Raw genomic sequence first — 12,774 nt, 5'->3', positions numbered from 1 at the left:
TATCTCATGGCCAATATTAGTTGAAAAGAAAATATTTTTTTCTATGAAATAGGCATTCAATATTAGAGAAGTTTTTAAAGGAGTTAGTATTATTACTTTCAAGTTTATTATTCAGTAACGTTGGAACGCCCTTTGCTCGCGCAGTGCGGCAACTCAAGATGGCGTGGACTCAACAAGTCTTTGGCAGACACCTGCAGAAATACTGAGCCTCTATAGCCAACAGCGAAAGGTTCTTCAAACCAATCGCGAAGAATTGTAGCTCGGTGACATGGCGTCCATAAAAATTCCTTCGTTGTTTGGGAACATGATGTCCTTTAAAGGCTGCAGATAGTCTCCATGTAGCCGAATACAACCGTTTCCAGTCAATGATTGGTCAGTTGGACTAGAGAACCCAGTCCATTCCATGTAAACACAGCCCACACCATTATGGAGCCACTACCAGCACATAGACTTCCTTGTTGACAGCTTGGCTTCTTGGGGTCTGCTCCACACTCGAACCCTGCAACCAACTCTTACCAACTGAAATCTGACCAGGCCATGTTTTTCCAGTGATCTAGAGGTCAATTGATATAGTCACGAACCCAGAAGAGGCGCTGCAGGCGATATCGTGTGTCAGCAAAGGTACTCGTATCGGTCATCTGCTGCCATAGCTCATTAATGTCAGATTTCGCTGCACTGTTCTAATGATACGTTGGTCGTACGTCCCAGATTGATTTCTGTCATTATTTTACGCAGTGTTACTTGTCTGTCAGTGCTGACAACTCAAAGCAAATGCCACTGCTCTCGGTCGTTAAGTGAAGGTCGTCGGCCACTGTGTTGTCCGTAGTGAGAGGTAACGCCTGAATTTGGTATTCTCGGTACACTCTTGACAGTGGATGTCGGAATAATGAATTTCCTAGCGTTATCCAAAATGGAATGTTCCGTGCTTCTAACACCAACTACCATTCCGCGTTCCAAGTCTGCTAAGTCCCGTCATGCGGCCATAAGCAAGTCCGAAATATTTTCACATGAGTCACCTGAGTACAAGCGATAGCTGCGCCAATGCTCTACCCTTTTACATCTTGTGTATGCAATACTACCCCAGTATACATATGTGCATATCGCTATCCCACGATATTTGTCAGCTCAGCGTAAGTCCATTTTGCGCGCCTTGTCCATTTTAAGCAATAATATGAAGAGCATGCGCTGTAGCATGTAATGGGTGGCGTGTGTTTTTTGTGTGGGTGGCTAGTGCTGATTTATTATTGTTGTTAGTGTGGTAGGCATTTATATGTTCGTTGTATCTTTTTTGGAAGACTTGCCCCGTTTGGCGTACATAGTGAGCTTTGCAGATACTACAAAGCATTTCGCAAATGCCTGACAGAGAGTGTTTATGTATATGTGTGTTAATACTGTATCTCAGTCTGTGTTGCAGTTTCTTATGTGTGGACTGAAAATGTTTGCTACTTTGTAGGAGAGTTTGCCTATGAAAGGAGTGCAAGCTGTGAGTTTCTCTTTCATTTTCTTCATGGTAGTTGGTTTAATTTAGTTTTTCTCTTTTTTTCTTTTTTGCGTGAGGCTGTCAATTGGTGTGTCAATAGCCAGCAGCTACAGCACTGCCCGGCAGGTGTTGACGGCTACCGCCACACTTCAGCGCTGCTCAGTGTAGTTACTGTTCCTTCGTATTCCACTGGCCATGTTAATACAGATAGATAAAACAAATGTCGCACGAGACCAGTTTGGGATCACTCACTCAAAAGAGTACGTAAATCTACGCTTTGGAAACAAGCCGACGATTTCTCTCGCGCACTGGGCGTCGCATGAAAAAGTTGATGAGCAGTACTGGTATTTGTTTGGGCTGACCCCAGCGAGGCATTGCAAAAACGAGAGCACAAATAATTGCTAAAACACTAGACAAAATGCGCCTGGAGGCGCTTAGGCGACACGCTGTGTATATACATCGATAGTAGGCCATGAAAACCTCGTTACTCCATCAGCCTATAAAAACCTCGTAGCTCCAGGAGCCACTAACTCCATTACCAAAAACAAAACAAAAAAACAAAAAAATTGAAAGTGCATGGATTTCTCTAATCTGTAAAAATGTAGGCTTCTACTATACGGTCACTCATGCTGCAACGTTACCTATATCACTTCATACATTTTTTAAGAAACCGTTTCTTCTTCTGATATAAAATTCAACAAATTGAAGTTATGAGGTTTTCATTGACTACCATTGATATTATCCTGTAACAGTAGACTGCATAGGAGTTTGTGAGACCGTGATTTTGCCCAAGGAATAAGTGAAAGGAAAACTAGCTACAAGACGATTTTATAGGTACATTCTTTCCGCACTGAAGCGCCTTGTCCTACACTGCATCTGACTAAAGGGGCGTTACACTTTCAAATAACTTTGGTCTGGAATGTTTAGTTGTGAACACGCTGTGGGCAATTTGGTAAATGTCTGAGACAGTTACGTTGAACAAATGGTTCAAATGGCTCTGAGCATTATGGGACTTAACTTCTGAGGTCATCAGTCCCCTAGGACTTAGAACTACTTAAACCTAACTAATCTAAGGACATCACACACACCCATGCCCGAGGCAGGATTCGAACCTGCGACCGCAGCGGTCACGCGGTTCCAGATTGTAGCGCCTAGAACCGCTCGGCCACCCCGGTCGGCAACACTTACTATTAGTTTATCATAGGCGGTGAGACGAGAGTATTGGGTTTGGCTGTCACAATCGTTTGCAGTAGGAGGTGTGGTGTTATGCTTCAACGATTTCAAAACTTAATTAAATTTGAGAAGCACTTTTAGCAGTCAAGTTCTTCAGAGTAGTAATCTTTAAAGAAAGATAGGAATAGCTGCGCACGTTATAATACTGCCAGTCAGTTGATGAACGTATATATATTTCAAATAATTTTCACTTACAAATAAGATTTATGTATGACGGTCTGAGCCAGTACCTCTGGATTATGCATACTCTAACCATAGTGCTCATTTTAAATAGTCAATGTGATACTAACAACTATGACAAGAACAGTGGTCACGTTTATTTTCCTAAGGATTAAGGAAGAGTAAGGAACTGGGTGAAATTTGTCCCCTAAAATATTTCAGAGCAGATAAATTACTGATTTACTGCATAACCTATCTCTAGGCTCTACACTTTGTGGATCATTTCACTTGTTGTTCCAGGAAGCCATTTCGCAATGCCGATGCAGCATGGTTTACTACAACAAAAATTTCAGTACGATCTTCTTCTCCTACAACAAAAAATAGCAACACAGGAGCTATGATACCGTCGCACACAAAGGGAAATGACGTTGATTTTATTCGTTCAAAAAAAAAAAAAAAACAGTCAATTAATAAGATATCTATGAAGCACATCTACAAAATCTGAAGAGCGCTTGTGGCAAGTACTTTGCGACGTTCGATAGTTATGCGTCTTTATCCGTTTTTGCGACATTCGGTTGTCATCTCACACACACAGATAAAGCATTTCTATTTAAAGAAAGGTCATGGAGAGGGAATCAGAAAAAAATGAAAGAGAGAGGTCATTATTTGGTGGTGAATTAGTTTTCTGACATTTTCTCTCTATAAGAATATTGGTGAATTAGTTTTCTGACATTTTCTTTCTATAAGAATATAATAAAGTTGGTGTAAAATGATTCTGCATATTGATCGATATGCAATACGCGGCTCCTTTGTGAGTGTGTGATGTAGCTTACTTACTGAAATTAGTCTGTATCAGCATCGAAGCGGAATCGAATGTGCGCTTGACAGCCCGTACGAAACATTGTTTTTTTGTTTTTGTCTTTTTTTTATTTGCCGTTGGCTTTTACCTTACTAATTACATCTTCCACACAAAATATACAAATATTTTAATTTATGATCAATGCTACAAATTCTTTTCCATACACTCACACAGATATTCATAAGTTATTTCAATGATTACAACTTCAGCAAAATTCACAAAGAACTTGCCATTAACAGTCCCCTTATCACTACGACCTTACACCCCCTCTGGCGGATGTGTATTCGTTTGGGAAGGGTGTCATAAAAAGCCGTTGTAAACTCTTAGACAAGGTGACAAACAACACTTGTAACTAGTCTTTGGTATCCTTGGTGTTGGCAGTGAGATGGAGTTGGCGTCCCACTTAATCCAGCACGTGTTCTATTAAGGACAGACCTGAAGCTCTTGCTGGCAACGAGACTACCGTATTATCAAGCACAAGGTTCATAGAGGCATGTGTTAAAAGCGTTACAGTTTCGAATGACTATCTCAGTAACACAGGAATAGCGCTCTTTCGCCTGAATAACGTTCTCTCATAAATACACCGATGATTCTCTTATCTCACGAGAATTCACTGAAAATTATTTTGAGCAGTTAATTCATGAGCACACTCAAATAGTAAACGGTTGTGAAAACACACTTGACCTCTTAGCGACAAACAATCCTGAGCTAATAACAAACATCAAAACGGATACAGGGATTAATTTGGGTCGATGACTTCACTGTTTGGTCCTCTACCCCAAATTAACCACCCAGTTAACCAAAAGGATTAACGAACACAGGGTTGTCGTAGCGACAGTGAATACCCTAGCTACCAAATCCCTCAAAAATAAAAGAAAAACATATGTTTTCAAAAAGCAGATAAAAATCCGCTCGAGAGGCAATCACCACTCCGCCCAAATTAACAATGTATTTGTAGACCACATATGGCTTTAATCCAAAGAAGTAGTATCGGCAGAAATTGAGACACTTGTACCAAGTAAATTAACAAACGGCTAAATGGTACATAAAACAGGTCAGAACACTTGAAAAAGCTTGCTAAATTTAACCGAACGCAAAATCTCCTGGTTAGCGATCTTTTACAGAAACTCGAAATTTAGCGGGGACTTAAATGCGAGATACTACACACATGAAAAAAAGTTTTGAATCATCTCGTTTCCAAGAGTTCCGGAACCTGTACATAAAATTGGAATAGAGATCAAGATAAACATTAATTCCACCTATTTTATTGCTGTGGTGTCACCGCCAGACACCACACTTGCTAGGTGGTAGCCTTTAAATCGGCCGCGGTCCGTTAGTATACGTCGGACCCGCGTGTCGCCACTATCAGTGATTGTGGGCCGAGCGCCGCCACACGGCAGATCTAGAGAGACATCCTAGCACTGGCCACAGTTGTACAGCCGACTTTGCTAGCGATGGTTCACTGACAAATTACGCTCGCATTTGCCGAGACGATAGTTAGCATAGCCTTCAGCTACGTCAATTGCTACGACCTAGCAAGGCGCCATTACCAGTTACTATTGCTGCTGTAAAACATGTACCGTCAAGAGTGATGTTCACCAATGATGGATTAAAGTTAAGTATTCTACCAGTTACCTCCTTTCTTTCTGAAGTCTAAATACCTTGTCCTGTTCAAAGAACTCATGCCAGCTTGCGTGAGCTTAAACGCGTGCCTTTCGGCTTCCTCATAGTGGATAAGCTGTCTTGCCAATCCACAACAATTGCTCATGAAAATCACACTTTGCATGTTATACCACCATACAGCGAGACCTTCAGACGTGTTAATCCAGATTGCTGCAAACACCGGTACCTCTAATACCCAGTAGCTCGTCCTCTTGCATTGATGCGTGCCTGTATTCGTCGTGGCACTCTATCCATAAGTTCATCAAGTCACTGTTGATCCAGATTGTCCCACACCTCAACGGAGATTTGGCGTAGATCCCTCAGAATCGTTAGTAGGTCACGTCGTCCACAAATAGCCCTTTTCAATCTACCCCAGGCATGTTCGATACGGTTCATGTCTGGAGAACACGCTGGCCACTCTACTCGAGTGATTTCGTTATCCTGAAGGAAGTCATTCACAAGACGTGCACGATGGGGGCGCAAATTGTCGTCCATGAAGACGAATGCCTCGCCATGCTGTCGATATGGTTGCACTATCGGTCGGAGGATGGCACTCATGCATCGTACAGCCGTTACGGCGCCTTCCATGACCATCAGCGGCGTACGTCGGCCCCACATAATGCCACCCCAAAACAGCAGGGAACCTCCACCTTGCTGCATTCGCTCGACAGTGTGTCTAAGGCGTTCACCCTCACTGGGTTACATCCAAACACGTCTCAGACCATTGTCTGGTTGAAGGCATATGCAACAGTCATCGGTGAAGAGAACGTGATGCCAATCCTGAGCGGTCCATTGGGAATGTGATGAGCCCATCTGTACCGCGCTGCATGGCGTCGTTGTTGCAAAGATAGACCTAGCCATGGACGTCGGGAGTGAAGTTGCGCATCATGCTGCCTATTGCGCACAGTTTGAGTCGTAACACACCGTTCTGTGGCTGCACGAAAAGCATCATTCAACATGGCTACGTTGCTGTCAGGGTTCCTCCGAGCCACAATCCGTAGGTAGCGGTCAGCCACTGCAGTAGAAGCCCTTTAGCGGGCTGAGAGACGTATGTCATCGACAGTTTCTGTCTATCTATATCTCCTCCATGTCCAAACACCTTCGCTTTGGTTCATTCCGAGACGCCTGGACACTTCCCTTGTTGAGAGCCTTTCCTGGCACAAAGTAGGTATGCGGACGCTATCGAACCGCGATATTGGCCATCTAGGCATGGTTGAACTACAGAGAACACGAGCCGTATGTCTCCTTCCTGGTGGATTGACTGGAACTGGTCGGCTGTCGGACCCCCTTCGTCTAATAGGCGCTGCTTATGCATGAGTGTTTACATATTTGAGCTGGTTTAGTGACGTCTCTGAACAGTCAAAGGGTCTATGTCTGTGATGCCGGTCGCGTTGACCGAGCGGTTCTAGGCGTTTCAGTCCAGAACCACGCTGCTGCTACGGTCGCAGGTTTGAATCCTGCCTCGGGCATGGATGTGTGTAATGTCCTTAGGTTAGTTAGGTGTAAGTAGTTCTAGGTTTAGGGGACTGATGACCTCAGATATTAAGTCTCACAGTGCTTAGAGCCATTTGAACCATTTTGTGTCTGTGATACAATATCCACAGTCAACGTCTCTCTTCAGGAGTTCTGGGAACCGTGGTAATGCAAAACTTCTTTTGATGTGTGTATAAAATATTCTACAATGAAACTTTGTCTCTAAATCCGGCAGATAATCTAAAGAGATTCTGGTCATATGTAAAGTACGCTAGTCAATGCCCTCTCTGCCGTTAGCAGTAGAAATAAGTACTATCGATGGCAATACTGATAAAGTACAGTTACTAAACACAACTTTCCAATGTTTCTTCACAAAATAAGACGAAGTAAACATTCCAGACTTCGAACCAAGAGTAACTTAAACTAAATACCCACGGAGTAATGAAGCAACTTAGATGACTTAATGGAAACAAGTCTTCCGGTCCAGACTGTATAAGAATTAGGTTCCTTTCAGAGTAAGCTGATACAATAGCTCCATACAATCATATGCAACAGGTTGCTCGATGAAAGATCCGTATCAAAAGCCTGGAAAGTTACACAGGTCACACCAATATTCAAGAAAGGCAATATGATTAATCCATTAAATATCAGGCCCATGTCATTCACGTCGACATACGGCAGGACTCTGGAACATATATACATATATTATGTTCTACATTATGAATTACCTCGAAAGAACGGTATATTGACACACAGTCAACACGGACTTAGAAAACATCTTTCTTGTTGGAACACATCTAGCTCTTTACTCGCATGAATATTTTGAGTGCTATCGACAAGTGATTTCAAATTAATTCCTTATTTTTAGATGTCCAGAAAACTTTTGACACCGTGCCTCACAACCGGCTTGAAATCAAATTGTGTGCTTGTGGAATATCGTCTCAGTTACGCGACTGGATTCGTGGTTTCCTGTAAGAGAGATCACAGTTCGTAGCAACTGACGGAAAGTCATCGAGTAAAACAGAAGTGATTTCTGGCTTTCCCCAAGGTAGTGTTATAGGCCGTTTGCTGTTCCTTATCTATATAATCGATTTGGGAGACAATCTGGGCAGCTATCTTAGGTTGTTTGGAGATTAAGCTGTCTGTTATCGCCTAGTAAAGTCATAAGACGATCAAAACAAATTGCAAAACGATTTAGAATAGATATCTGTATGGTGCGAAAATTAACAATTGGCCATAAATAACGAAAAGTGTAAGGTCATCCACTTGAGTGCTAAAAGGAATCCGTTAAGCTCCGTTTACACGATAGATCAATCAAATCTAAAGGCCATATATTGAACTAAATGCCTAGGAAATACTATTATGAACAACTTAAATTGGAAATTACACATAGAAAATGTTGTGGGGAAAGCAAACCAAAGACTGCGTTTTACTGGCAGAACACTCAGAAGATACAACACATCTACTAAACAGCGCGCCTATACTACGCTTGTCCGACCTCTTTTGTGGATACTGCTGGGCAGTGTAGGATCCTTGCCCCAAACAGGGTTAGCAGAGCATATCGAGGAAGTCCAAAGAAGGGAGCACGTTTTATATTGTTGAGAAATAGGGGAGAGAGTGTCACGGACATGATACAGGATTTGGGGTGGGCATCATTAAAACAAATTGGTTTCTCGTTACGTGTGGATCGTCTCATGGAATTTCAATCACCAGCTTTCTCCTTCGAATGGGAAAATATTTTATTGGTGCCGATTTACGTAGGGAGACACGGTTATCATAATAAAATAAGGGAAATAAGGGCTCGCACGGACAGATATAGGTGTTCGTCTTTTCTGTGCGCTGTTCGAGAAGGGAGTAACAGATAATTATTATGAAGGTGGTTCCGTCAACCCCTTGCCAGGCAGTTAAGTATGATTTTCAGGGTATCCATCTAGATGTAACTGTAGATGTAAATCTGTATTCTTCGTTCTCTTGCTGTCTTCCACGTATATCTCTTTGGTAATCTTCGGTTCTTGAGACTTCTCTCTTCCTTGTTCTCTTCTCTCTTCCGGCTCTGCTGAGAATTTCGACTGTCGTTGCCTCTTCATAAGATTTGGTATTTAACTGCAGTGACTCCAAGATAAGCTTCTGGCAACTTCTTCGTTCTGTTAATCTCTAAACTTAAAAAAAAGAAGGAAAATGAAGTGCTTCTACCGTCTCAGTACCTTCAATCTCCAAATAGATTGCTGTCTTTCTCAATGACCAGCACTGATCAAATTAAAATAGACTAAGTAAACTGCTATGTTGAACTAGTATGTTGTTATTCTAGATTAGTATGTGGTTATGTCTCACTCTAAATCTCAAGTACATATACAAATACAGGTACAAAATTACAATAACATTTATACAGGCAGTTAAGTTACGTCGCGGTTTAGACGGAGTTGCTGCTTGATTACCGTTGCTGGTGTTATCTTTCCTAAGCAGAATTAAGACTGCTGAAGGTGTTATGGATTTAGTGGACCTGTTTGTGATTTGTACGTAAGCAAGAATAACCAGTCAGGAATTGTATCACGAAATGGCTATTGCTAGGTTATTATTGCTGTGTATGAGTACTTACCTGTCAAGTGCTGTTTTCGTTAACGTATAATTTACAATTTAGATTAAACGCCAAATCAAAGTTCAATTATTACATTAAACCAATTTTATAACTGAAAGAAATAAGTAGGAGAGAGTTTTGTGTCTTGAAACACTTTTCACACTCCTTGTCTAGACGTTAATGAAACTCGGTTCATTTGTAAGTATCAAATGTTCCATGGATAAATGGCTCCCAGGCGCTCAGGGTAAACAACCAGGAAGGACTGGACAGGGGTTCGGGTAAACATCATCCACCGTTTGACAAATATACACTTATATGCAATTTTCTTTACGTGTATGTGTAGATAAATTCATAAATAAATAAAAAACAAAAAAAGAATAACTCAGGTACAAGTTGCTTTAAATCAGTGTTAAACTAAAAATACAGTACGTTAATTAGAAGTGGAGAAAATCTGTGTCACAATGTCATGCGTGAACAAGCACTACGGCATCTCAGTGTAGTTCACGGAGAACACTTAACATCTGACCTTGTTAACACTCCTTCTGTACCCTACCAAGCGTGGAAACAACACTAAACACGAACAACGTTAATGCACTCTGCTGGTCTTTCTACCTTTCACAGAGAATTGCATCTCTAATCATATACTTACCCGCCGACGGTGTGTATGTTTACGAAGTTACACGCGACCGTACCATCTGGATGCTTCAAATTTTTATGTGTGGCAACAACGAATCTGTGCAACGCGATGAAAAATCGGTGTTCCTGCGTTGCTACCACACTGGTCACCAATAGATGAACCAAGCTTCTAGAGTTCTTGTGAAAGGATTCTTCCCTGTAGTTTGTGGCACCCAAAGGAAACAACATCTGCTTGTCTCTACATAGCGCAGCCTGTGAAGATCGCTGCAGGAACATTTGTGCTTAAATGAGTCTGGATAGTCACCCTGTGCCGAGAGCCGAATGTGTTTGAGATTTCGCGGAATAGGACATTGATGGGTGATTTTTTGTGTATCTCTTACCTTTGTGTCCTATAGCCTGATCCTCCTACCTTTGTCAGTTTTCAGTGAGATCACTATGTAGTAAATATCGGTAATACGTAATTAGAATTACTGTATACATTTACTTCTACAATCCTTAAATCACCATACAATGGCTGGCAGAGAGTATCTCTGGTACTATTAAAATTTTCCTCCTCTCCTGCTCTATCCGTGATTAGCAAAAGACTAGTAGCCGTATGGACTTCAGAACTGTATGCAGCAGTTACAAAATTTAAGTATAGTCCCAATTTTCGTGATTACTGCTAACATAGTGGCTCAATATCTTCGAAATCGTGCTATGAACTCTGTTTGTTCTCCCATTGGCATGAGGGTGCCATGGTCTTGCTCCCAGACTGTGAATTCGGAGCAATCAATAGCACTGCTTCAAAAGATCAGACATGGAATTGGTACTCTAGTCTGAAATTAACGTGTCTGGAATGCCAGATATGAATAACCAGTCATTTACTAACGCTTGAGTAACTGTATTCGCACTTTGGTCAGGAATTGCAACCACTACTATACAGAGTGCACCTTAATAAAACCGACGAGTTGAGAGACAGGTTCCTGACTGGAAATGGTGGAAAAAAAGGTCCTATGGACAAGTGTCCGGAAATGGGCGGTGTGCATACAACGACAACAAATCGTTACGGAACACACTAAAGAGCTGCATCGGATACAATTCACAGCAGATCACAACTGCGCAGATCGATGGTGCCAGTTCTGGTAGAGGTTGCTTCGTCAGTAAAGAGGAGTGATGACAGAAATCCCATAGTAGTGATAGTAGCCGCCCACTGTGGTCGAGCGGTTCTAGGCGCTTCAGTCTGGAACCGCCCGCCTGCTACGGTTGCAGGTTTGAATCCTGCCTCAGGCATCTATGTGTGTGATGTCCTTAGGTTGGTTAGGTTTAATTAGTTCTAGGTCTAGGCGACTGATGACCTCAGATATTAAATCCCATAGTGCTTAGAGCCATTTGAACCTTTTTTGTGATACTGTGGAGGGAAAGCCATTGACAAAATCCTTCCCACAGAGGGCAATCCGCAGCTGATGATTCTTGTACTCATCGCAGGTGATAGGAATAGTAGGAGCCGTCATGCACGAGACATATAACCGTACTTTGGCTTACACCATGTTGGTGGGACCCTTACCTGGAGTTTTTACTAGGGTTCAGCTCAATATCCTGTGGAACCCTGTCGTCCAAATCTGGTGCAAGCACATTGCACAACCTCCCTACATGTTCGTCTGTCTGGAAGGACTCATGGCCACGCAAGGCCCAAAAAGAGCTTGAAATGTTGTGTGAGGTGCTTGGTATCTGTAGGATTACTTGTTTTGGTGCAGCCATACTGCCTCTCGACCATTTCCATCTGCTTCGCCAAACACAAACACCATCTCGGCTTGTTCCCGACATGAATATCGGAGCACTTTGCTGCTTACAGCCCGCTGCGTCATCTCACAGCCTGCAACATACAAGGGACACGCGGGACTTGGGCAGAGAAACTTTCATTCGTCAGCGCCATCTACCGTGACAACGATTCATTTCTGGACACATGTTCATAGGGCCGTTTTTCCTCCATTTCCAGTAAGGAATTCGTCCCTGCGCTGTGTCGGTTTTGTTGATGTTCACCCTGTATAAAGCGATAAATGGTCAGTTATGGTCAGTATGTATTTATTTCCTGCTTGTGTTTTATTAAATGGGTCTCAAATGTCCAGTTAAAGCATTTCAAACAGTTTAGCTGCTTCCAGTAGAAGTTGTAATGGAATCGTCTAGTGGCTAAGGTCAAATCCTTGCGCACAAGGTGCACGGTTCCTGAAATTTGGCTCGAGAACTCGTTTTCTGGTCCTTCGTCAAAATTTTTCAGCTATTTCGTCTCTCAGATGCTCTTTGCCGACCATGGGCTGCCAACATATGGCCATGTGCTTGTGCTAAGACTTTGTTCCGGAAAACTGCTGTTACTACCATTTTTAATCCGAATTTCTTTATTCCGACAGCAAGCCATCATGGGTCTTAGACCCTGTAGCCACATATAGGCCGGACATTATCGACAATGTCAGTATAGAAACGGAGATTAGCGGTCATGATGTCATTATAGCAACTGTGATTACGAAAGTTAATAAATCAGTCAAGGAGACTAGTAGAATATTCCTGCTAGATAGAGCAGATAAGCTGTTATTAACATCGCACTTAGATCGTGAATTGGCCTCACTTAATTCCGGTAGGTGGAAGTAGAAAAATAATGGCCAAAGCTTAAGCAGATTGCAAATTGTGGGCTGGAGGGTTATGTGCTTAGTAAGTGGATAAAGG

The sequence above is a fragment of the Schistocerca cancellata genome, chromosome 2 (genome assembly GCF_023864275.1).
Source record: "Schistocerca cancellata isolate TAMUIC-IGC-003103 chromosome 2, iqSchCanc2.1, whole genome shotgun sequence".
Lineage (NCBI taxonomy): Eukaryota > Metazoa > Arthropoda > Insecta > Orthoptera > Acrididae > Schistocerca > Schistocerca cancellata.
Note: the sequence above shows the minus strand (reverse complement) of the source record.